The 27,977-nt window shown below is 40.3% G+C and overlaps 1 long non-coding RNA gene across 1 annotated transcript; it reads right to left on the bottom strand.

Moving 5' to 3' along the window:
* LOC124290357 lies at positions 1–27,977 on the bottom strand. The gene is made up of 4 exons (XR_006901904.1): positions 27,637–27,977; positions 21,429–21,446; positions 7,857–7,867; positions 1–12 (listed from the first exon to the last, which is right to left on the bottom strand). It is a non-coding gene; the product is annotated as an uncharacterized LOC124290357 (long non-coding RNA).

Raw genomic sequence — 27,977 nt, 5'->3', positions numbered from 1 at the left:
ACAATTTCAACTCTAAGGTTATTTCTGATGCGTTGTGGCGACGCCTTTTTAATCCTTGTAAGACATCTCATCAAAATCAACATTTTCAGGTAAAATCGATTTTTCACTTGTGCAATTGTGCAAAATCATGTTATCAACTCTTTCGTTACATATTATGACGATTGTTTGAACACAATAGGTAATGAATAGATTTTTAAAAATACTGATCGCCTATGCGTTTCTTTTTGGAGATAGTATACTAATCATTGTAATTTATGTGGTCGTTTAACAACCATTTCATTACCTAGCTCTTCCTGGAACATTCCTGCATCGTTCTGTGTTTCCTAGCTCTTCCTGGAACATTCCTGCATCGTTCTGTGTTCCTAGCTCTTCCTGGAACATTCCTGCATCGTTCTGTGTTCCTAGCTCTTCCTGGAACATTCCTGCATCGTTCTGTGTTCCTAGCTCTTCCTGGAACATTCCTGCATCGTTCTGTGTTCCTAGCTCTTCCTGGAACATTCCTGCATCATTCTGTGTTCCTAGTTCTTCCTGGAACATTCCTGCATCGTTCTGTGTTCCTAGCTCTTCCTGGAACATTCCTGCATCGTTCTGTGTTCCTAGCTCTTCCTGGAACATTCCTGCATCGTTCTGTGTTAAAGAAAGTTTTGTTCACTGAATTTCAAAGAAATAAAAGATGCGTTACAAAAATATAGTTTTGTTTCAGTAAAGACGGTACGCAATAGCAGCCTGCAATTCCGATACATACGAAGCTAAATAGACTAACGCTTAGTTTCTGAATATATATAATTTTGATAGTAACAAACAAACCCATTTGAATTGAAAAGGAGACCAGAGATTCCTGAACCTGAGGAAATCTAGACTTGCTTCATTTAGGGCTTTGGGGCGGTGGGGTAGCCTAGTCCTCACATAGGTACAATGTGTGAAGCCCATTCTGGTGTCCCCCGCCGTGATATTGCTGGAATATTGCTAAAAGCGGCGTAAAACTAAACTCACTCACTCATTTAGGGCGTTAGAACTGCAGGGAGGACTAGACAGTACGGAAAATAATGCGGTTCAGGGACTGTGAGACAGACTAGAAGCTACGGGACCGTTCATAATTTATTTATGTACAAAATGAGTGATCCCCCTGCATGTCATGTACAAATCAATGACCACCCCTTCCCCTTCCCATAAATTCTATGCATAATTTTAAAATATATTTCTGTATAAAATTGCTGACCCCCTAGCTCCCCGGAACAAAATGGGTGACCCCCCTTAAAATCACCATCAACACACACACACACACACACACACACACCACAGCCATCAATTATGAACGGTCCTTAAACACCAACATACAATAGAGACAATACGGTAACTTTGTGTTAAAGTTAAAGCTACATGTAATTTCCGTGCAAAATCGTCACACATTCTATAAAACGGCCGGGGTGAGGTCTGGCCAGTGAATTCCTGCAGTGTTGGTGTTACTACTCCACTGCTGCCAGAGAAGATAATATGTAGATAGATGAATATAAAACCCGAGCGACCACTCAGTCATAAAGCAAACTCTATTGTGTTCGACTGTTATGCCTCTGTTTCTTTTAACAATGAACTCACAGCGCCCATTGTTTGTTTGATCCACAGCTGACACAAAGTTCCAGATGCGTACATTTGTCCTTAACATATATCAAAGGAATGTTTTTTGCTCTAACGTTGTGCTTTATTTCTTCATCATGGGCTTTGCCATTGTGGAATTCAGCACAACTGGAGATCGATTCTGACCACTTTGTTCCAACGCTGAACCCATTTCTGTGAAAAGATGTGAAAAGAATACGATATGATGTCGACCATAAATAGTTCATAATGCCATTGTGAGTGAGTGAGTTATTATTTAACGTCACATCGGCGTCATAATGCTATTGAATATCATGTTTATAACAATAATTTGTCTTCGTTCTATGTATATCAATATGTAAAAAGCCATATACTGAGAATAAATATATTTATAATTTAAAAAAAACCTGTCAGCGAAGAACAGTATAGCAACTAGTGTGAGATCAGTGTAAAATGCTTAATCATTTCAAAACAACACAATATAGAATCGGGCTATAGATCGCCAGCAACTGAAGGTAGACCACCATGCTAGGGACCATGGGTACTTACATTTTTTTTGCTACCTGCATGGGCTCTAGCTGGATTTACATCATCTCTTCAGCTGTTGGCGAAGTTTGAGCAATTTAGCCATAAATTAAACCTACAATCATTCTTTAATTAAAACTCTGGCAATGATCAACATATACATGTATTGAAAGATGTGGTCTTAAGTATCCTCGTCGGAGGACAACCATTGTAAGCTACTTCATCCCCCTCCGAGTGTACAGTCACGAACAATCTAAGTTACGTATTCATTTGACCAAATTTAAAAGAACTTATTAATTACAGTACATGATCAAACTTTATGAATCAAATCAATTTCCTTTAAAACCAAGAATTAAACGAGAACTTAAATGTAAAAGATCCTTTAAAGATGACACTGTGAAATATCGGGTCACCAACGTAAGACGATGTCGAATTGGCCAGTAGCAAGATCATTATATAACTCGATTATTTCAACTAAAAGTGGATGTTTAACAGATACGTTTCTAATAGCCTGCAGGCACGAATGAGAGTCTGACAAGATTATATATATTGTTTATATTTGGGGGTGTTTGTTAATATATTTTAAGGCTGCCAATATGGCTAATATGGGGTTTGCTTCAGCTGTGAATATTGAGCTGTCATCTGGTAATCAAGACGATATTGTTCTGGATCCAGTGACAGTGGCACACGCCACTGTACCACCATCCTTTGATCCATCTGTAAAAAGGATTTGTATGTATTATATTTACTTTTTAATTGATTAAATTCTTGTTTATATTGTAATTCATTAATTTCTGACTTTTAAAATGTTGTTAGTGAAAGGTCAATCTGGCCTCAATAATTGCCAAGGTGGAGAAGAAGAAATCATGTTGGAAGGAGATATATTATCCCGCTCAATGCCAGCAGCAGGAAGGAAATGTTGGTGAAGGGATGGCTAATCAGCCTCGACATAGAGACTATCAACAGGAGAAGTTCTAAAAGACCCCAGACAAAGTCTCAGACCTTGGTCTTGGACAAAGCTCATAGGTTTAGGTTGCTTTTGCAGGCTCCACAATATGCGATTGAGCCGAAACCTAGTTTCGAACGGATGGGTGATCTGTATAAGTGTAGGAGAGTGGTTTGGTCCCCTCCCAACTTTGAAATAGAAACGGCTTTCAACAAGTCACGTGCCTTCAGGCATGTATTTTTGAAGTATTTAATATTGGTAAAAAAAAGTTACATGAGAGTCAAAGATCAGACTCAGGAACTTGGCCTCCTTTACAACTGAAATGGGAGTGCCATGTTAAAATAGTTCTGGGTCTTAGTTTTGGATTTAGAAAACACAAAACCGTTTTCAACTGATCATTTATGAATTTGAATGAGACATAGTTGTAAAAGCCTCTCTATTGTATGCATATTTTACCACGACAAGAAACATTAAAATCATCCACAAAAAGGGATCCATCAACTGAATCAGTTAAAACCTTTGAAAGAGTGTTTATCTTCATACTACATAGTGTGACAGACAAAATACTGCTTCATGGGACACACCTGTCTGCTAAAAACTGTGACATACAAAGCGGTAAACGACCCCTCAAAGGGAAATCATGTAAATCCTGCAAAATGCCGTGTTTCCATGTAGTATCGTATGCGTTGCAGAGGACTGTGGAATTGTTTTGTCAGCAATGTCGTTAATACATCCGAAAAAGACTGTATAGGATCTTCACTGTTCCTGAACAGGTCATGCTTCAAGTGTTCAACACATAGAGTCTCATATAATGACCAATCATGCATTAAAATTCATAATGCATTATGGAGTCGGCTAGTGACAGACCCAGGAAAGAATATGGTCCCGTAGCTGGATGTAAATAAGTGGGTGAATCATCATTGAAAATTGATAAAGTATTATCAGAAATGAATTCCTCAAGGATTTTACCTTTATTATTAGTGTGGGCACTTCCCCAAAGCGGGTTGTGTCTGATGAGGTGGCCTATGATGATACATGGTTTTGGAAGTTTTTGAAGAACTGACGGTCGGATATCGGAAGAGGAAGGGATATATAGTGTCAACGTAATGTCAAAGTGTCACCGCAATGTGCAGGGTCAGACAAACAGCTACGGTTTCAAGATTGATATTAATAGAGACAGGGCTATGTAATACACCTTGTCGTACAAAAATGGAAGCAGCTCCTTCTGCTTTACCTCCTGGAAGAGAAAAAGAGTGATAATCACTGTACCGTCTTAGATTAAAGTTATCTGTATTTTTCAAATATGTCTCTGGAAGACATAATACTGATGGTTTAAAGTCCTGTATCAATAAGTGTATCTAATTGAAGTTATTCTTCAATCCTCTGCCTGTCCTGTGAGGACAGAGTGCCCCCATATCTAGAGGTCCAAATGAAATTTAGGAGAGGAACCTCCGGAGGTGAAGGGACAGTAGGTTGGATTGATCAGTTGCTGGTTGGGAAGTAGTTGTTTGTGAAGCAAAAGTTTGTGATGTCTTAGGCTGACTTTCAGCCTGAGATCCTGACGTATACGTAGATTGACTGACTGGGGAAGTAGGTTTTGTGGTGGAAGAGATCGTTTTTTCTGACTTGACCCATGTAAGTCGGAACAGAGCGGGGGACTGCGTCGCAAGATACGATATTTAACGGAGGTGAAGACTGATTTGTGACTGACTGAGTTTGGTTTTACGCTGCTTTTAGCAATATTCCAGCAACATCACGGCGGGGGACACCAGAAATGGGCTTCACACATTGTACCCATGTGGGTATTCGAACCCGGATCTTCGGCGTGGCCCCTGGTGGCCCCTTGCCCCTGGTGGTAAAATACCACCAGGGGCAAATTTGCCTCCAAGGGGCAAACTTCCATGGGGCAAATTTCGTCATGTAAACGGTACATACAGTGGGTAAATATTTACCCCCTTGGGGGTATTGAGGCAAAATTTGCCCCAGGTCAAGAGGTAGGGCAAATCTGTTTACCCCCAGGGGTATATTTACCCTCGGAGGCAAACGTGTCATGTAAACGCTTTTTATAAATTTTCACGGGGGGCAAATGACGAAGATCTAACACCCCGGTACAGCAAATGGACTCTTTTTTTCTTGGAAATCGATTTGTAGCACTTATGTAATAGGTTGCATCATTACCAATACTCTTGTCTATTTTGAGGAAGTGAAAATGCCACCAAAGAAGAAGTGCTCGTGGGGTAATTCATGGTGCGATGGTAGCACAAAGTGCCTTCTCAGTATTTGGGGTGACTTGAAAACACAATTCCAACTGGATAGTGTCTCGAAAACAGACAATGCTGTATACATAAAAATCAGCAATGCTTTACATGACATGGGTTATGGGAGAACCAGATCTCATCGTACAGACAATGTCGAATGCACTGAAGAAAAGTGGACAATCACACAGAACGTGTAAATTCTAGAAGGAAATGAATGAAATACTGGATATAAGGCCAGCCACCTTCCCTGGAAAGGTGATCTAGAGTCTTGAGAAGGAGGCACCAGTATCAGTTGCAGAAAACGCTCATGCTGGTGCTGATGGTGGTGGTGATCCTGCTTCTGAGGAGATGGAGGATGTCATACTTCTGCTTGAGGGTGAGGATGTCTCAGGAACCGAAAACAAGGATGATAAATCATATGCTTAACCATAAACAAAAGAAGAGGCAATAATTGGAACTTAAACAACAAAACAGAAGGGAAAACAAAGAAAAAGTCTTTATAGAGTGTATTGGACAGGTTCACAAAGTCAAAGTCTTAAGTCATGTATTGTTCACTTAAAAGCTTCAAATAAAGTAATGTTTTGATGACAAATTATTTAATTAGAGTAATCACTGTCTCAAATGTTCATCAGAAAAGTTTTACTGTCTTTCACTGGCAAACTGTGCAGTCAGTGCTCCTTGAAGAGCTGCTCCAGTGACTGGATCTGGATGAACTTGTTGTCCACTCTCTCCTGCTCCAACATCTACGTCCTGCAGCCAGTCGGGGTCGAACAACTCGTGCTCATTCTCAGATATATAGCGCCTAGTATCCATCTGACTAGTTGCTCACTGGACGCTGTTATCAGAATCTGATCATTATTACCCCGGATAACCCAAGCTGCCTGTTAGGCGCTAGAAGGTTATAGTCACACGACTTTATCCAACCGGGTACTCATTTTCTGCTGGGTGAACAGAGGCAAATTTGAACAAACCCACTTGCCTAAGGTGAGACCACATATATCACATGTGCTTCGTTGTGGGGCAGGACTGAAGTCCTAGAAACTCTCAGGAGTCAAGTAGCCAAACACGGTCACCCCTACAAGCACTGTCCGAGCTCGATGTTGCTAACTTCAACTGATTCATGACCTGAACTCCACGCACAGGACCTTCCCACACACTTCGCTCTCTGTGTAATGTGAATGTCACACATAAAACCATGACTTGCAAAAATCTGTTTCATCTCTGTCCATGGTCAGACTGAAATGGAGAATGATGAATACCCACCCCTGTCTTAAAACCCATGTAAACGCAAATTCTTTTCACCCTTTGCCTCTGGGGGCAAATAGGTGTCATGTAAACGCAGCTTAAGGCTCCTATTCATAAATTTCTATAAATCTTAAGCCTTGTTTACATGCACCTTTTACCCCATTTATGCCCCATGGGGTAAATCTACCCACAGGGGCAAAGGGCAAAATTGTGTCTGCGTTTACATTACACGTATGGGATAGGGGGTATTGATATTTCTTGTCACTTCTCTCTAACCATGGATGAACATAGGCGTTTGTCCAAAGCTAGAAAACGGAAGAGATTCGTCCAAACTTTGATTTTGTGTGTGGGTTTATCACTAGAGAACAACTTTTGGTGGGGAAAGGAAAGGAGTAGATATTGGTGGGAAGTAACTATACCACGTTTTGATGAAGCTCAGAGTAAGGAAAACTTCAGAATGTCTAGAGACATGTTCCAACGCCTCTATGAAACGTTCCATCTTCACATTCAAAAAAGATTCGTGGTGCTCTGACAATCGAACACAGAGTAGCAGTGGCAATATACTACTTGTCAGCAACAGTTGAATATCGCACTGTTGGTAATCCCTTTGGGATTCACAGGTCAACAGTTTGTTGTGTAGAACATTAAGTGCGTTATGCCACTTGTACACACATGTTTTCAGATGTTATGAAGTTTCCTATAGGCAAGGAGCTAAGGAAATTGGTATCAAGGTTTCAGGACAAATGGAAATTTCCTAACTGTGCTGGCGCTATAGATGTAACACATAGCCCGAGCATTACCCCACACTACGTCAACAGAAAAGGATGGTACTTAGTAATCCGGCAGGCCATATGTGATGACAAGTACAAGTTTACGGATGTGTGCATCGGGTAGCAGGTCGAGTTTATATTTTCAGGGTATTCTCTAATTCAGCATTCAAAGCTTCAGCAGAGTGGATCTCAGAGTCCTATCACACCACAGTCCCCAGAGTGGAAGAAAGGATTGGGTACTGCTCACAATAAAAGTTGACATGCCTGTCGTCATCATTGCAGATCCGACCTATCCTATGCCTCACTGGCTTTTAAAACGTTACGGCAACAGAGGAACCTAATCAGAAGAAGTCATACTTCAACTTCCGCTTCAGCAGTGCCCGGATGGTCATTGAAAATACATTGGGACGCTTCAAAGGAAGATGTAGGCGCTTCATGAAGCGTATCGACCTAGATGTTGACTTTGTACCAACTTTGGTTGCAGCCGCTGTCGGTCTGCACAACATGTATGAATCAGACCACATGTTCAACTCTGACTGGCTGGTCAAGTTGATACCACTTGACAAAAATACTGGACATGTGATGGGTGATGAATGATGGATTTGCATATGGTTGACAAGTGTTCACGATTTACTGTAGCATACGCAATTGGTGTTCTCTGTCAGGAGCTTTCTGTCTTTCTCCTTTATCCAGTTTCCTAAGATCAAACTCTTTTTTTTTCTTTCTCTCGTCATTTGTCTCATTTCCAGCTCAATTTGTTTCTTCTTCAGCTCAACTTTGCTTCAATATGTTCATTAGGTTTAGCAAACTAGTCCATGACAGTTTTCAAAGTTGTTTGCAGTTTGTGTTTTCCTTGTTTTCCTTTTTGTTTCTTCTGAGTTTCATCTTTTTTCCATCTGTTTTCATATGATCATTTTGTGGGCCATTTTTAACATATTCATAATCTCCTGGATCAGCAAGCTCGACATCATCAGCACTGTTGTCGGTAACATGGTCATCAGCTACTTCAAGATGAGATATGTCTGTATTTGATGCAACTGACTGATGGAGACTTTGAATGACCTTACCAGGTGATGTCGCAGGTCTTGTATCCAAAATTTCATTTAGCTGTTCATAAAATGTGCAGGGTTTTCGGGGCTGTCCACTTCTCTTACGTGAATCCCTTCACTGTCTATAGGATTTTTAAGTGTTTTCATTCGTTCTGTGCATTGCACGGCCTTTTTCTCAAACCCCAGTTCATGCATTACGTTGTTCACCTATGAATAAACAGCTGTATCAGCTGTTGAGGGGCTGTCCAGAAGGGATTGGATGGACATGTATCCGCAGATACTAAGCAGACCCTTTGTCTCATCATCTGTCCAGGCTTTACCACCTCGTAAACGCTTGTTTTTCGGAGGCATGTTGTTTCCAGTGCAGAGCTACAGATTAATGACAGGGTGGATAGTGCATACCAGCTAAATGCATGTCTAGATTTCCTGGAAAACCATTCCATTAAAAGCAGGGGTGGAAGGGTCTACAAATGTACCCCTGGTTGGATTAAGCTTGATAGACCGTTTACATGACACTTTTACCCCAAGGGGGTAGAATACCCCCGGGGGTAACTGAATTTGCTCCACCTCTTGACCAGGGGCAGAATACCCCCGTGGGGTATCATTTACCTTCCTGTTAAACCCGTTTATACGACAAAATTTGTCCCTCAGGGGTATTTTACCCCCGGGGGCAAAGAGGTGCATGTAAACAAGGCTTTAGAAATCATACAAAGGTAACTCAGCGTGAGTCTATTAGGTTAGGCAAAGTCAAAACATCCTTCTCGTTCCCAAAGAATATAGTTATACTGTACGTTACTCACGTTACGTATGTGTTAGTAGAAATGGACTAGTGGTTATAAAGCTCACTTTACGAATTCAAAACAGAAACTTACACCCCTTGGTTAAAAATACAGGGACCCTATTTTTGGCGCAAAAAATGGGCTTTGTTTGAGTTTGAGCGTGGCTACCGCATTATCAATTATGAAACCGGCGCTGTGCAAGCATTGGCATGCAGGCTGGACATTATGTTTTGCAGCTCTCTTTGATAAACACTTATATTTAATCTTATGCTTAATTGTTTGTTAATCAATTGATTTAATCACAAAAACATGAGGTTATGATATAAGCTTAAAGTACGTAGGATTATATGATCAATATATAATGAGCTTGAGCTTGTGCAGAATGTGGCTTCTTCTACCCATAGATCAGGACATACCCTTGACTGGGTTGTTACTCGACAGGACCGGGATATCTTGGATGATGTATCTGTGTTGGACTCCCAGATGTCTGATCACCACGTTATCACCTGTATCCTATCTTTAGTGAAACCGCCAAAGTCTGTTAAAACTGTCAAATCTCGCAATATTAAGAAAATTGATAGGGAGGACTTTAGATCAGATTTACTAAACTCACTACTTTTCACGAGCCAAACTGATGATCCGGAAACTTTATGTGAATTGTATAATGACACCCTATCCCATCTCCTTGATAGGCATGCACCCTTTAAAGAGAAGAATATTCCCGACCGTTCGTCGTTACCATGGTTTAATGAAGAGATCGCTTCTTTAAAAAAGAGAGCGTCGTGTCATAGAACGGAGATGGAGACAGTCGGGTTTAGAAGTGTATCGTCAAATGTTCACTGCCGCTAGAAACTGTGTAACTAGGGCAGTACGGAGGGCAAAGTCTGCATACACTCTATCAGCTCTACAGTCAGTAAGATCCAGCAGAGAGATGTATCAGCTCCTAAACCGCTTAGTTGGCAAGGCTAAGGATTCTGCTCTCCCACAGACGTCTGATCTGGGGGAACTTGTGGATAACTTCAATAGCTTTTTTTGTTGACAAAATCTGCAAGATTCGAAATGAACTTGATTCATTGGATATACCTGTAACGCATCATGAACCAACGCCATTGGGTCAAGTACACTTCATCAGTGCTTTTGCACCATTTTCAGAAGCAGAGGTCCTAAAGCTTTTAACATCAGCAAGACCAACATTTTGTATGTTGGATCCAGCACCAACACGATTTGTTCTTGAGTTCATTGATGTTTTGCTTCCAGTGATCACACGGATAATAAACAGCAGTTTATCTTCCGGATGTGTCCCCAAGTGTCTGAAGGTCGCTGTTGTTAAGCCACTCCTGAAAAGCCTGGCTTAGACGCTGACACACTATCGAACTATAGGCCTGTCTCTAATTTATCCTTCATATCAAAATTGCTTGAGAAGGCAATCAAGGTACGCCTTGTTGATCACTTGACCTTGAATGATCTCTATGACGTGCATCAGTCTGCATATCGCTCCGATCATTCCACAGAGACCGTACTTCTGCATGTGATGGAGAGACTTCTTGCTGCAGCTGATGCGGGCTATGTTACAGTTCTAACGCTGCTTGATTTATCAGCGGCTTTTGATACCATTGACCATGTTCAACTAACTGAGTGTCTGAAAACAGAATTTGGTATTCATGGCACAGCTCTTGGATGGTTTGTCTCATACCTCAATAATAGGACACAATCTGTGGTCATTCAAGACGTGAAATCGTGTACGCATCAGCTTACATACGGAGTGCCACAAGGTTCCGTTCTTGGGCCCATTCTCTTTTCACTCTATAGCAATATCACGGCGGGGTCAATCTATATGAAGAATCTCGGCAATATCATTCGGCATCATGTTGTGATGTACGAGTCATATGCTGATGACACCCAGCTGTTGCGTTCCACTAAACCGGACTCACTTCCAGCCGATATGTCTATAATCGAAGACTGTATCCTTGACTCCAAAGCATGGATGATACAAAGGAAGCTGAGATTAAATGATAGTAAGACCGAGGTTTTGCTGCTAAGGTGGATGTGTCTTCGTTGGTAGTGGGTAATGAGAAAGTTCCTTTCAGTGATTCCGCGAAAGACCTTGGTGTTTTTCTAGACTCAAATTTATCCATGGAAACACACGTAAACTCTGTTTGTAAGTCATGCTATTTTCATCTCAGAAATATTGCTCCCATTCGTGATATTCTGACATTTGATGCAGCTCACCACCTAGTTCGTTCACTTGTTCTCTCACGTTTGGATTTTTGCTGCAGTCTTCTTGTAAATATCCGCCAAGATCTATTGTCCAAGCTCCAGAGGATTCAGAACTCTGCGGCGCGATTGATTTGCCGAGTCAACAAGCGCAGTCACATTACACCATTGCTGATACGCTTACATTGGCTGCCCACGAAACAGAGAATAGAATATAAAATCCTCACTCTCGCTTTCAAGTGCCTCCATGACAAAGCTCCAATCTATCTGAAAGATCTCCTCAGTGAATATGTCCCACCACGGCTTTTAAGATCAAGTTCTAATTGTCAGTTGAATGTCCCCAAGGTCAGATTAAAGTCATATGGACATAGACAGTTCTCTTACACAGCTCCCCTTTTCTGGAACTCACTGCCTCTTCACACATCCGACAAGCCGCGTCCGTGGAATCTTTCCAGTCCCAACTGAAAACTTTCCTTTTTAAACAAGCTTATGAACTTTAATCCTTTCTTCAGATCACTCTATCTTTTAGCGCCTAGAGAAATTGCCTTGCAGTTTGATTTGTGCGCTATACAAGAACACTTATTATTATTATTATTATAATGTTTTCATATTCATGGACTCTCAAGGTAGGAAGTTCTTTGATTTGGATAGCATGATTACATTTGAATATCACATTTCAATAGTAGATTTATATTTTGTCAAACAACAAAGGACACCGACCCTTCTAATATGATCATCCACTGATTTGAAATGTGGTATACAATCGTGATGCATTAGGAAAGTCGTGATGCCATGATGAGATGTGGGATTCACTTACGATTTAATAGTAGATTTTGCAAATGGTTGTCATTTGTGACAACGCGTCTGTCGTCAAACAGCATCAACGTCGAGTGGGGTTATTTTTCATCAAACAATGTAGTTTATATATTTTTTGTAGATACGGTGTGTTTATATTACTTTTTGTACAATTCAATGTATTCATGAATTTTTTATTAAAGGAGCCATGGATGGGCAAATGTCTTTTTCATTGTGGAGTGCACGCATAATCAATCTGATTTTTCACATGGGTACGATTCCCAACATGTGTACAGTGTATGAAGCGTATTTCTGATGTCCCACGTCGTGATATTGCTGGAATATTGTTAAAAGCGGCGTACAACCAAACTCAGTCAGTCAGTCATGTTAAGTTATATGTCATGTCTGGTGATGTCCTAGGAAGACTCGATAACATAAAACTGTGGTGGGAGACGATCACTTTACTCCATGTTGGTTTTGGCCTACACAGACGCACATTGCCCATGGACCAGTCATTGTGTACAGACTCCTAGGGAGTAATCATTATGCAACAAGTCAGTCAGTTAAAAGCGGCGTAAACCTAAACTCACTCACTCACTCATTCACTACACCACTGTGATGAAATAGATGATTTGGTGGTTGATTAAGTTCCACGTGTATAGTTGAATAATTATCAAATAGTGTTGTGCATGTTTGTAGACAATGGGGGACAATGTCGTGTCGTTTCTGTAGATTGCAATGGTGTCTTGATTACTGTGGAAGCAAATCTGATCTGGACATTTCAAGGGGATCTGAATATTGTCCAGAGTAGTGTGACCCAGGGAGTTAGAGGGCGTCCTGGAAACTTTACATACGTAAAAGGAGCGCACTCTTTCGTCAGTCATCCATCACTATATCTCACGTTATTAGAATATCAACAGTTGTGTGATATCTGAACCTGGATTCCCAGACACGGCCTATTTTGGAAGCTTGACCACAGATAGATGAACACAATCATCAATTATATCTATATTGCTATAATGACTGCCTTTATGTTTTATTGCCATTTATGAACAGTTGTAAAGTATATCACAAGTCTTTGCTGTTTCACAGAGAAGTACTTTTATGCACAGATGTCTGATTAACGGTACGTGAGAAGTTGGGAATTGACACGAACCACTAGAAAAGACGCCAGACACAATATCCATAATTCCATTCTGTTTACAATCACTGTTCTAAATCTGATTACACATATACACATAGACATAATGTTACATTGTAAACACCTCCACGATAGTGCCTCTTCCTTGATGACAACAATAAATACACTGATGTGTGTGTGTGCGTGCGTGTGTGTGTGTGCGCGCGTGTGTGCGTGCGTGCATGCGTGTGTGTGTGCGTGCGTGCGTGTGTGTGCGTGCGTGCGTGCGTGCGTGCGTGCGCGCGCGCGCGCGTGTGTGTGTGTGTGTGTGCAGTATCTTTTACTTAAGTAAAAACGTCGCTTTTGTTTATTTTAGCCCTCAGGACGTCTTCAAACCTTTCTTTCTGATCCACCGTGAACCACTCCTTCCAGTTATTGGTTTGACCTGTAAAACCGACGAATGTCTTAGTTTGAAATATGCAACTTCTTTGAGTGGCATTTAGAAGTTGGTGTGATGAAACAACGAGGAGAAGTCTATGGATATACAACTTCTTAATATTGATATGAGCGACGTTTTGGTGTAGCTAAAACACTGATAGAGCATTAATACTTGACGTTTTTAAACAAAAGCATATAATCAAATAAGTTCCTGGCTTTTTGTTTGTTTGTTTGTTTGTTCAATTTATGAAAATATACTTTGAAAATATATAGCACAACATAGATAATACCTCTTCACTTCCCTCACCCTGCACAGCAACGTTGACGTCTGTAAACGTGATATAGTAAAGACTAGAACGGACTAGAAATTAACCCCTGAGGTCGTACAAATTTCCTTAATCGAGGGTTCAAATGAAATATTCACCCTCCTTATGAATCACTGCTGTAAAACTCATTTTCATGGGCTTCCAGAAAGCGGTCCTCGTGAAGGAGCAGCATCGTTTTGGACGTGTCAAACCACATCACTCACTCACCTTTCCTGAACATATTTCCCCTTCCTTCCAACCAATGCCATCAGCCTTGGTCCCTGAGTTGACTTTCTTAAAGTTGGGAAAGCTGCAGGCGTCCTCCACCGCCTGTGCTCTCTCCACATTACTTGGTTTATCTAAAAATGTACTTAGTTTTTGTATCCACGAAACAGGGTCCTGGAAAACCAATTGGAAAAACAACAATGAGTAAAAAGAGATTACGTGAAAATTTCTTCTGTGTTGACTATTGGTATAAAATATGATTTTGGATAATCGAGGGTGTTGATGAGTGCAATAAATGGTAAGTTTTTCCTTACCAATTTCTCTGATGCCAATCAAACAGTTTAATGAATGTTGAATAATGAGGTATGTGAGTGAAATTGTATTCTTATTCATAAAAGCCCGTAACACTTTAGTTGGCATTTACATCAATAATGAAGCATACAGCTTGTTTAGTGCATGGAACGACGTTTCGGTGTAGATTCGTTACCAAGCTAATGGGGACTCCAGCCAAGTGATGAGAAGTATATATACATAGTATATTATGACAAACAGCAGATTAACATTAACAACACTAAGTGGCACACAATTGGACGAGCCCAGGTGGGGAGTAAGAAGACCAAATAACACGGGCCATGAAGCCAATATACAGGAGGGATTAAATAGAATAAAGAAGATGATTGGGCTCTATTTAATAGAGTCTATAGCTTGATTAAGTTTTCTCAGGCCGATGGTATGTCGTACCTTTGGTGGATAGGATTTCAGCTTTGTAAACTTTGTCAACCGCAATGAGTATCCCACTAAGATACTCAAGTGGAAGACCTTCAAGAATGCCGATCAAACACTTTAACGACATCGGGGAACCAATGTTGAATATTTAATTCAGATGTTAAGTGTTTCAAATAACTACAGAGAATATTGATTTTGTTACTTATCTGGTGTTAAGTTTGGAACAATGAACAAACAAAGGCTTCTCATGAGAAGTGTAAGCCCAAATATGACACATATAACATTTGACTTTGGGCAACTCACATGTTTCATGTCTTCATATTTCAACAGGAATATTTCCAGATCGGGATTATCTTCTATTGCTTGTTTCCACCCAAGAGTGTGGTCGAACCAAGATCCGATCTCCACTGTAACAGGGAAATATTGGAATATGTCTGGGTGAGTGAGTGAGTTGGGTTTGAAAATATTTCAGTTATATCATTGCAAATTGTGCTCAACAAATATATTCCGATGTAAAATGATGGAGGTAGCTTGGTCAAAGGGAGCATGTGGTCATACAAGTCTGAAGACAGAACAGTGCAAAACTGTCACACTGAAACTGATATAGGCTTTAATGTCGCTGTTAAGATCATTGCATCTTTATAGCGACATGTGCGTGTGTGTTTATGTACATGCGTGTGCGTGAGAATATCTGCTTATGCTAGTTTGTATTAATATCACAGTGTATAGCCCACTGAGCTATAATTACGCAGTTTGTGTTATACTCCGTTTGGCTCAAAATCGGACCGATGAACTGTAATCTCCATGTCAGTCAGTCCTTAGCTTGTTTTATCGAATACGTGCGGAGCGCCAGGGGGTAACAAGTACCATAGTTTACAATGTGTTTTGGTATGTCGTTGTCGTGAATCGAACCGCAAACGTTTGGTCTCCTGAAAAGACGTTCTATCTATTACACCATCAAGGTGTTCTTATCACAGGTTGTCAATCGCCCACTGTTGGTTTGGAAATTACCTTCACCAATGAGGAACAATTCCAGAAAGTCCTCCCACTTGCCATTATACTCTTTGACAGGAACAGGTACATTATAAATCATTTCTGTTTTCATACCAAATTCCATGTTGTACAGGGAAACAGCCACCGCTTTTGGATCACGCATTAAATATACAACCTTGGGCTTCTTTGTTAGAACCTCTTTGGGGAGAAACTGGAAACAGAAATGACTGGCAAGCACCCTGGGAGATTTGATGGAGTCCAGAAGACTCATTGGTGAGAAGTCCAGCATGTCCATACCACGCACTTTCTCTCTGTATTCGAGATCTTCATTTACTATCATGCTTATCACCTCCCACAGCCAATGTGTTCCTGAAAAATATATGAAATATTATATGGCAGTGCTGATATTTTCGTTCGAGTCGTAAAATGATACGGGGACTGCTTCAATAGAAGCTAGGCTAATGTGCTTGTGGTTAAAGCATTCGTTCGACACACGGAAGGCTTGGGTTCGATTCTCCGTATGAGTACAATGTGTAAAGCTCGGATTCCCCAAGGCATACTCCTAATCAACCAACCGGTGTATACTTGGATCTTCTATTCTATTCTGACTTTCTGCCATTTTGACACCGTTTTGTAACACAGCCGTGCTGATGCACGGTCTTGAGCGCCTAGGTCGGCCAGAACGACGACTGATAACAGGGTTATTTGTCTGTTGATATCGTGATTGCAGTAGCCTAACTATTGGCTGCGGCACACGTCCGTACAATCGACGTCCCAACATGTCCCAAACATGCTCAATCGGATTCAGGTCTGGGGACAGTGCTGGCCATACCATATTATATCGATGACGTTGGAAGCATTCATTCACAATTCTGGCTCGATGTGGACGTGCGTTATCATTTTGAAACTCAGGACGCCCTCCCATGGCCCTCATGAACGGAACGACAACTGGAATAATGATGTTGTCTCTGTATTTCTGACCAGTTAAACTGTCCTGCACAATGACGAGATCGGTTTTGGAACGCATGGAGATCCCACCCCAGACCATTACGGAATCCTCCGAATCGGTCATGCTCCACAACGGCAACGTCATTAAACCTTTCACCCTGACGTCGGTACACAGGATTACGGCCATCATTAACATGCAAGTTGAATCGCTGAAGAGAATTTGAGACCATCTGCGATTACCCCAGCCGATGTGTTCATTTGCAAAAGCCAAATGGTCTGTCTGTGATGAGGCTTGAGAGGAGGTCTGACGGCAGGACGTCGTCCTCTGATGCCGTGTGACAGCAGGCGACGTCGTACAGTGGTCACTGTAACACGGGTCCCTATTACACTGTGTAGTCTGTCTCTGAGGACTCTAGCTGTCGTGTGCCTTACCCGGAGAGCTGTTAAAGGATGTATCGATCGTCGTCTTGTAACTTTTTGGCGACCGGATCGGGGCCTATCCGTCACGGAGTTCGTTTGTTGATAACGGATCCACAGGTTTGAAATGGCTTTCTGTGAAACCCCAAGTCGGCTGGCCACGTATCGCTGTGATCTGCCGTTCTGAAGTAAAGCAATTCCTTGGTGACGTTGGTCTTGGCTTAAACGTCTTCCACGACCCATGGTGTTATTGGTCAGACTGTTTTGTGGTTACCGATCGCGATTTCTGTACAGTTCTACTGGGATGCCTTGCAGGTGCATGACATGTTGCCACTGACAAACATTTTTCAGGAAAACAAGTATCCCTGGTGGTGCGTTGTAGCGATAGTTTTCGGGAAAGATTCATTACATATTGCCAACATGTGAACTCACTATTTGTATGTATATTGATGAAATGGGCATACTGGAGACATATATTCTCTAACACCATTTATAACACACTGAGTTTAAACTTTTGAAGAGAAGTTTATATTTCATGTTAATGCAACGTTTCTGTATGTATTCTTATACAGTTGTGAAGCAAGATTGAAGAACAAGGGCACAGAACAGATTTACATACATCTGTTAGGGGTTAACCAAGGAAGCGCCTTGTTAGGGGTTAACAAGAGTTTTACGCCGCACTCAGCAATATTCTAGCTATATGGTGGATGTAAATAGTCGAGTCTTGACCAGACAATCCAATGATCAACAGCATAAGCATCGATTTACGCAATTAGGATACAATGACATGTGTCAAACAAGTCAGAGAGCTATGTCATCGTATCCCAATGAACATTAAATTTTAGTTTGTGTGGACCAGTCTTGGTTATTTGCAGGTCGAAGACATACGGCTTTAATGTTAACAGTTCGTCGTCCTTAAACAAACAACATTCTATATACTTGTGATAGTGGCCCGATATTGGAACTAGATTCTGTGCAGTATCGCGTGACATAACGCACCGTCTTGAAAGTATTGTGTCTGATCCAAATTTGTTTCAATCGTGTTGAAGTTAAAAGTACATGTAATTTCCGTTAAGTGCAAAATCGTCACGAATTGTAGGTGAGATCTGGCTTGACGGTGAATTCCTGCAATGCTGGTGTTACTACTTCACTGCTGCCAGAGAAGATAGTGTGTAGATAGAGGAATACAAAAGTCGAGTGACCACTCAGTCATAAAACAAACTCTATTGTGTTCGACTGTTATGCCTCTGTTTCTTTTAACAATGAACTTACAACTCACATTGTCTGTTTGATCCACAGCTGACACAAGGTTCCAGTTGTGTACATTTGTCCTTTACATATATCAAAAGAAGTTATTTGCTCTAAATGATAACGTTATCGTTTTTGTTTTTTCACTCATTTCACCTTTGCATATAATAGAGCAAATATCAAAATACATTAGTTGCTTTAAATAATCACTTTATTGTTTATTATAGTTGATCGTAATGCCTGATGTCTCCATTATTGGTCTTATCATTGTTGAATTTAACGCAAATGGAAATTGATTCTGAAAACCTTCTACCAACAATGAGCCAATTTCTGTGAAAAGGTCTGAGTTCCCCTACCAATTTGGCTTTAGTAAAGACTTAAGCGCTGAAACAGTAGCTCTCACACTTGTAGAAAGTATTGCATATTATAACAAAAACGATTCACTAGTCTACTGTACCTTCCTCAATAACGAGATTGCATTTGGCTGTGTTTGGATTGACGTTGCAATCTTGGAATTACTGGAAAGCACTGGAGGCTATTAAGCTTATCCTATAGTTCAATGTACTCATACGTAAGGATTGCTGGTTTTGAGTCTGAGATGCTTGTCACATTAGACATGGCGTGGATCAAGGTTGTGTTTCATCTGCTTGGCTATTTTTCTTTGTATATACATCATCTATTGTCTGCACGTAATGCTTCTGCCTGCTATGTGTGTATGTGTGCCCCTATGGGGAAAATGTCCAGGAATGCTACTAGCTCAAAGCACAACATTGTTCACCAGTAATTCAACAGATCTCCAAAGACTACTGGACTATATGAAAATAGGTGGCAGATAAATACAATGTTTGAAAAAACCGCTGCTGTAATTTTTGATGTTGCATCCCTATCTGGTTACCTGTTTCTTGGAGAAAATAATCTTCCTGTCAAATGTTCTGTGGTTTATGCTGGTGCCCATTTCAGCACTACTAAGTATTCTACAGAGATAACCAATAATGTCTGTGTAAATCTACAAGCATTGATAAAGATGAACTACCTTCTGGTCTCTACTTTGGCGGTTTGCTTCCTCTAGTGGCTGTACGTGATACTGCCATGTGGTCTGTATGGATGTAACGTTTGGGGTAAATTCTCCCGTAAAATATGAAATGTCAGAAATTGCCAAGCAATACTTCCGTAAGAAAGTCCTTGGCTTTAATAAGTATATGCCAAATGAAATTGTGAGAGATATATTCGGCATAACATCCTTACAAGAATAAATAGATCAACAAAACCTCTTACTCCTTGGTAAACTATGTAGTGCTAACAGAAGTTTTATACAATTAATGTTTTAGCCAGCTTTGGTCAATACCGCTGAAAAGAATCATTCATATATAAGAACAAGTCAGGTATGAAATCTTCTGTTTTCAACAGGTTACAGCTTGTTTAAAAATACAACTTGCTTAGTGCAATCTGTACCTAAATATGGGATTCTATGTATATGTTTATGACGAAAATGCTTGGTCGAAACTAGTCAAATGTAAGCTAACTAAATATGAACAAATTCAGTTGGTAAATGTGGGACAGACAAGGTTACCTCTGTCCTGATATCTAACAATAAGACCAGGACAAGAACATAGACTATATAATTTCACTGATATTGAAAGAATTATAAGCCTATGTGGACCGCCAATAGAATCAAAGGAATGTTTATGCGGAACAGTTGCTCGCGACACTATATGAAACATGTTTCTATGTCATGCCAATGTAATCCAACAGAACGGATTTCCCTATTTGAAAGAAACTGTGACATCCTCGACTAAAAGATTCTTTCTTAAAATGTGGATGAAGACGATGATGTATTCTTGTCATTCCTGCTTGGAAGCATACCTGACCACTGTAATGATGTATTAGATCATAACATCTGGTGATAATCATCAGCTCCTTCATCCGAAGTTGGGAAGGCATACTCCGGCATTGTTCTCAAATATCTAGTTACAACCTTTCCTATTACGTTGTTTGCTCAAATGTAATCTTAATTTTATGGAGTAAAATAAAGATTATCTAGGATTATATATAACAATACGATAATTCGGTTTCAGTTCAGCTCGTCTTCTATTGTGCTGCTGGCACACACTATCACATCCAAATGGGAATGTAAGGAAATACGTGCACAATTACTGTTAAACTTTCTTAATGACTGGACCACCTCCGTGGTGTAGTGGTTAGAGCGTCCACCCGGACAGCGGAAGGTCGCGGGTTCGATCCCCGGCCGCGTCATACCAAAAGACGTTAAAATATGGTACTTGTTGGTTCCTGCCTGGCGCTCGGCATTAATGGGTACAACAAGGACTGGTCAGCTCAGCGTCAGTATAATGTGTCTGAGTGGGGTATTCATGCTTAACTGCGGCATGGTATCTCGGTGAGCTAGGACTATAAAACCAGCTTAAGTCTGGGCTTGTACAAGCAGCCACGCATACACACGCATGCACGTCGTCATACGAGCGAAATATTCTCAAGCACGACTTTAAACCCCATTTCACCTCACCTCACCTTCATGACTGCAACATGTGTGTGGTAAATGGTACAGTTAGCTGCAATAACTATACGTCAGAGTTACATAGAGGCAGATCTGTCATTGATTACTTCATTGTGCCAAAAGAACAGTTGGACTGTGTTCATTACTTCAATGTGAACCTGATGTCTGATGTCATCAATCAGTCGAGTGAGCTTGGATGAAGCAGTATACCTGACCACTCTCTGTTAGATCTGACCCTCACAATGTCGGGTATGGGTGAAGGGGAGTCCAGACTAGTGCGAGGCAACGTCAGTGCACCGTCCGAAATATAATGTGTCCAGACTATATGTGTCCAGACTACCTGAGAACTTCTTGTGTGGTGATAGTCTTAACATGCTGAAGGATGTTGTAGATCGGATTGAAGTCGAACTTTCAAAAAAAAAACTCGCAACGAATGCTCTTGTTTTATGAATTCATACATAAAGAAATGGATACAAAATGAGCACAAAATCAACTAGCAAAAATAAACACTCTAAGAGCCACAAACCATCTTTCACAGATAATCTCCAATCCTTGTGGAATAGTGTGTGTGTAAAAAGGGGAGGCATGGGTTGCAGTTGAAGGAAATAAAAACCACAAACGAACTGCCAAAGCAATAGACACGAAAGAACGAAAACTCTTTGCCAAACAGCTTAGAAAAGCTAAAACATCGTATCAACTTGAAAAACAAAACTTTTAAGTCTTTTAAAATCTAAAAAAAACCGGAACGGCAAAGAGTGAGTGAGTGAATGACTTTAGTTTTACACCGCTTTCAGCAATATTCCAGCACTATCACGGCGGAGGACACCAGAAAAGTGGCTTCACACATTGTACCAATGTGGGGAATCGAGGTGCTACAGGATGACGAATCAGTGTCAAATGATACTGACAAGGTGTTAAACCACTGGCGGAAATCGTACAGCACGCTTCTTAACAGTACTGCGAGTGATGGGTACATCATGCAGCACTATGACAATGTGTGCGAGAACATGCGTAAACGTACGTGCTAATTAACGTTACGTGAGGTAGAGGACCAAGAAGGACAAGGCTACCGGGGAGGATGGTATTCCGGCAGAAGTTTTACAGAACACTCACTGTATAAAGCTGTTACATCGTATTATAAGCTATTGTTTCGAGAACTCTGTGTCAACAATTCAGTGAGGCAAGGAACTCATCAAACCAATTCCAAAGGATAAAAGTAACGCCTCTAACCCATTACCGTACATAGGCATCACTCTTATATCAGTACCATGTAAATATATGCTTGTCTTTTAAATATAAGACTTAGAATTTGGTTAGAAAAAAAATGACTTTAATGCAGAGGAGCAGAACGGCTTCCGGGCGGTTAGAAACTGTATTGATCACCTGTATTCACTGTGCAATGTGATAAATAACAGGAAATCAGCTAGACTATCTACCTTTGTATGTTTTGTGGACATAAGAAAGGTTCTTGACACTGTTGATCGTAATATGGTACTGAAAGCAGTGCAGAACTTATATGACGATGTGAACTGTGCTGTTATGTAAAATGACCACATCTCGGACTATTTCCCGGTATCACAGGGTGTGAGAAAGGGTGCTCCATGTTTTAAATATTTGGTGTATAAAATGGCGTCTCTCTGTTAAACTTAATAAAACTAAAATCATTACTTTAGAAGAAATAATAAAAAACTCCGTTGATAAATCATGTTTTGTTTCTGATACATTTTACGGTGTGGGGGGTTTCCGTTTGAAATTGCACATGGATATGCATCTTACTGTAAAACTGTTAATCTGCCAGTAGAGCTTTATCTGCATTATACACTAGTTTATTTACGCTGGGGGTATGTCTTATCATGTTTTTACAAAGTTGTATAATTCACTTGTTGAACCTGTATTGTTTTATGATGCGAGTATTTTGGTGTATAAATAGGTATAAGTAAGTACAAGTAGTTCAACATAAGGCATGTGGAATGTTTCTTGGCACTGGTAAGAGTGCTCCAGTAAATGCAATAAGATGGGATATGGGTTGGTGCTCTGTAGCACAAAAAGTAGAAAATGTTTTCGTTATATTTTTAGACTTAAATCTAAAGGCGCCAGTCTAGTGATTCAGCTAGGTTGAGGTGTCGGGATCGAGCCCACCTGTGACTGGGTGTAAAAACCCTGCAGTCGATTTTGTGAGCAGTGTTGTTACAACCCCTAGTGTACAGTACACATCCCTGTGCCCTTAAACGAACCCACGAAATCCGTTGGTAAATGACCAGATGGTGGCCACATGAATGCGTGCAAACATCCATTTACGGGTACAGCAACGTGCAGTAAACTTGGACAAAGCACTTTGATTATGTGTCTTAATCCACCCAGCTGTGAATGGGTACCTCGTAAGTATTGGAAAGCAACACTAACTTAGTGCGCCTGGTGGCTGCACGAGTTGTATAATCCCCAGGGAGTTGAGATTGAAAATACGTTGTGCCGTTGAGATCGACATCCAGTGATCGAGGAAAAAGAAAGCGCCTTTGAGCACCTGTAGCTGGATATTGGCGCAATACAAATATTAGTATGATGTGTTTAGAAATGTATAATTTTTCGGCATTATCCTCCCTAAGGTCGATGGACTTCTGCAAACAATACTTGAGTGAAATGATCCCGCTCATGGTCAATGCTTTCTCCTGCGGGTGTTGAAATGATTTTCGTTAAAAACATTCTATAAAGCGGATTCTACGATAAGATCTGCCATTCTGCAACGTCAGTAACAGTACTCCACTGCTGCCAGAGATAGTATGTAGGGAGAGGAATATTAACGACAAGCGTTCGCTCAGTCATGAGTGAGTGAGTTAAAGTTTATAATCACACACAATCATGAAGCAAACCCTATTGATTTTGCATAATGAACTCACCACTCCCATTATCTGTCTCACATAAGACTCCAGCTGTGTATATTTGTCCGTTGCATATTTTAGAATATATAGCAAAAGAAATTAATTGCTCTAAATAACAACGCTAATGTTAACTATGCTTAATCGCAATGCCTGATTTCTTCCCCATGGGCCTTGCCATTGTTTAATTTAACGCAAATGGAAATCGATTGTGGCAACGTTGTACTAACAACAATGAGCCATTTTTTGTGAACAGAATACGATATGATGTGGACCATAAAGTGTTCATAATCAAATTGAATATCACAAGATGCATGTTTATGACAATATATATTGTATTCACATTATCTTCGACAATATGATAATTCTGAGTGAGTTCAGCTAGCCTTTCATTTTGCTGCTGGCACAAACTATTGAGCTATATCCAAAAGTGAAAGGAAATACATGTAATGCCGGTGTGGTGGTTGTAATAACAAGACCTTCAGACGGTAAAAGTACTGTTTGATGACAGATATCTCATTCGCTATTTAACTCCATCAGACGTCTTTAGGTCGTAGCGTCCTCGTCCTGCTTCACCCATTGCATCTCTACAGACAGCTACGGACAGTGACTAAAACTGGGAAATGCCTTCACTGCAGTATTGCACATCATTTGCTTGATAATGGTGTTAGTAGCTACACCAAAATGTTGCTCATATTAATAAGAAAGAAGTTGTATATCCATAGAACTCATTGTTTACATCATGTATTTGGACGTTGAAAATGTTGTGGAAGATCAGGCCTACGCATATCTTTGAATGGAAAAAGACAGCTCCAGACAACTCCTTCAAACGAGGTTCGATTAACTCCATGGCATATTCTTCTGGGGTATTCCGGATCAAAGTGGGGGGCAAATGCGAGGCACTTTCAATGTGTGTCTACCATGTGCTTCATGTATAGCATTGATCTGATACAGTGGATTACAATGCAATATTTATTTCCGTACTCAGGAGACCTCAGGCCTTTAGTGCAAATACAGTGAATAATAATTGATCAGTTAGAATGCGATTTTTCTGTATGTGGTAGCGTAATAGATATACATGGAGAGTATTTCGTAATGTACTTTACTACACATGTATAAAACTGGTTAAAAGGGATATGAATGTATAGATGTCAGGATGTACAAAGTAGTAGCTCTTAATATGCTTATTTCTCAACATATCATCTGCTGGACATACACAAAAAATGGTACTCATCCTCAATTACACTATAAATACTTACCAGGTGCTATTAGCAAATCATGAGATGAACAGCGGTATTGCGCAAGGCATATTCTGAATTTTGTTACATTTAATACAGACAGATACTGTCCATAGATTGTTTAATCATTCTATTGCCTTTGTGACACTATTCCTTTCCCCATTTCTATCATAAAAAATCATCATTACATTTTTTTCGGAAATCTGCTTGGAGCCATATTTAATAATGTTAACCAATACTAAACAACTTTCATATTAGCTTCAGTATATAAGGGAATCTACCTCATTCGCCATATACTGCTGAATATCATGTATTAAGTTTTACCCCAAGATCCTTCTTACAAGCATATACATGAATGTTTTATCATGGCATCAAAAGCTTTGATTCCCCAGATCTTAGTGCATATGTTAGCATACAAAATCTTGAAAAAGAGGTGTGATAAGTCACCAAATAGTTTTTATATATTTCATAATGCCTATTTCAAATCATTTTACCTTGCAATGAGGCTTGAGTTGTATGTATGAACCATAAAAGATGATTTGTAAAATTAACACCTAAATAATTATATGAATTACTTGTTTCAACAACATTGCCTTCATAATACCATTTTTCACGTTTTGCCAATTTTCCAGCATTTTTTTATGAGAAGTATGTTTTAGTTTTATTAACAGTCAATTTATAATCATTACAATAAGTTTCTAATTCAGTTATCAATTTTTGTAAACCACTTATTGTACTAGAGGAGAGTATGATATCGTCAGCAGATGATAATAAAAAGATCTGAATTATATCTGGATGTAACTGAATTCCATTTGTACAGTTCCCTAGGATTTAGATCGCCAATTCATTAATGAAAAAGGAAAATAAAAAAGGGCTTATGATACAGCCTTATCTGACTCCAAGTTGACCGGTAATAGTGTCTGACAAATCATTATTATTTCTTACACATATTCATGTATACTATGCAATAGTTTATTCATTTTACAACTAACACCATGTCTAAGTAAAATATTCCACAATATATCTCTACAAACCGAATCGAACGCCTTGCTGATTTAAGTACATGTATTTCTGTACAATATATATATAGAAACCTTAAGCTTGTTTCCCGTGAAGACTTTGCTAGGGATCTTCAGTCTTCAAGCTACTCACAGAACCTTCAGAGGATGTGAATGAACTTGCTGATCTCTATAACACAACACTGATTCAACTCTTGGATTCTCATGTCCCTTGTGTCACTAGATACAGGCGACTCAGGCAGGAACCACAGTGGTACAATGATCAGATACTTCTCGCAAAAACCCACAGGCGCAAGGCGGAGCGTAAGCGGAGGAAAACCAGGCTTGAAATTCATCGGCAGATGTATAACATGGCCCGTAATGAATTAAGCCAGCTGATTCGTGAGACAAAGTCAAGATATTACAATGATAATGTATAATCCCAGAATCAAAGCACTTTTACTCATCTGTTTTCCTTACTTGGAAAGACGTCAAACACTACTCTACCTAATGTGGATGATGATTTGACTCTTGCAAACGACTTTGGCAAGTTTTTTTCTTCTAAGATTGAGAAGATTAGGCAAGAATTTTCTCCTGAGTCAATTGCTGTAACTGGTGCACGCTTTCAAGGTGAGGGTTTGGATTCCTTCGACCCGCTCACAGAGGAACAGATTATCTGCATCATCAAACAATCAAAGGGCACAACGTGTACACTTGATCCAGCCCCTACTAAATTTGTCTTGGAATATTTTGACATGTTACTTCCTTTGTTCACTCAGATTGTCAACTTAAGCTTGAAATGTGGCACTGTTCCAGGTTGCTTCAAGCAGGCAATTGTGAAACCTTTGCTGAAAAAACCTGGTTTAGACTCCACCTGTTTCAGCAACTATAGGCCAGTGTCTAATCTTCCATTCCTCTCCAAGGTACTTGAAAGAGCTGTGAAGATGCAAGTTAGTCAGCACTTGAGTAAACATGACCTCTATCACAAATTCCAGTCCGCCTATAGGTCATTCCACAGCACGGAAACAGCCCTGCTCCGTGTTGTTAATGATTTGCAGTGGAGCGTTGACAGGGGGAACTCAGCCGTTCGTGTTCTCTTGGATTTATCGGCCGCGTTTGATACGGTGGATCACCAGATACTTCTATCAAGACTTCAGTTCCAGTATGGATTAAATGATATGGCTCTTCTGTGGTTTAGGTCCTACTTATCAAACAGGACTCAATCTGTTGCTGTTCGTAATGCTCAGTCGGCGGAAGCTATTATTCTTTGTGGTGTACCACAGGGATCGGTTCTCGGTCCTGTATTGTTCTCTATGTATACCAAAGAACTTGGTGATCTGCTTAGTGAGAAAGCTACTAATCATCATCTTTATGCTGACGATACTCAGTTGTTTGATGGTATTACCATGGGCTATGACAACAGTTCTGACTTGACCAGAATTGAAGATGCCATTGACCATATTGGTTCGTGGATGTTCAATAGCAAACTAAAATTAAATGAACACAAGACAAAGGGTATGATTGTTGGCACAAGAAACATGTTAGTAAAATCACAACATGTTGAGTTGAAAGTTGGAAACATGGTCATTCAGCCTTCTCTACATGTCAGAAATCTTGGCGTCCTACTCCAACCTGACCTCTCCATGAAGAAACAGATTCTGGATCTGTGCAGAAAATGTTACTTCCATCTCCGTAACATTGGACAGATCAGACATCTCCTGTCACAGGATGCTGCGGCTGCCCTGGTGAGAACACTGATTCT

Source organism: Haliotis rubra, unplaced genomic scaffold (genome assembly GCF_003918875.1).
Source record: "Haliotis rubra isolate DU_JTF1 unplaced genomic scaffold, ASM391887v1 Scf462, whole genome shotgun sequence".
NCBI classification, from domain to species: Eukaryota; Metazoa; Mollusca; class Gastropoda; order Lepetellida; family Haliotidae; genus Haliotis; species Haliotis rubra.
Note: the sequence above shows the minus strand (reverse complement) of the source record. Positions and strands in the feature narration are given on the sequence as shown.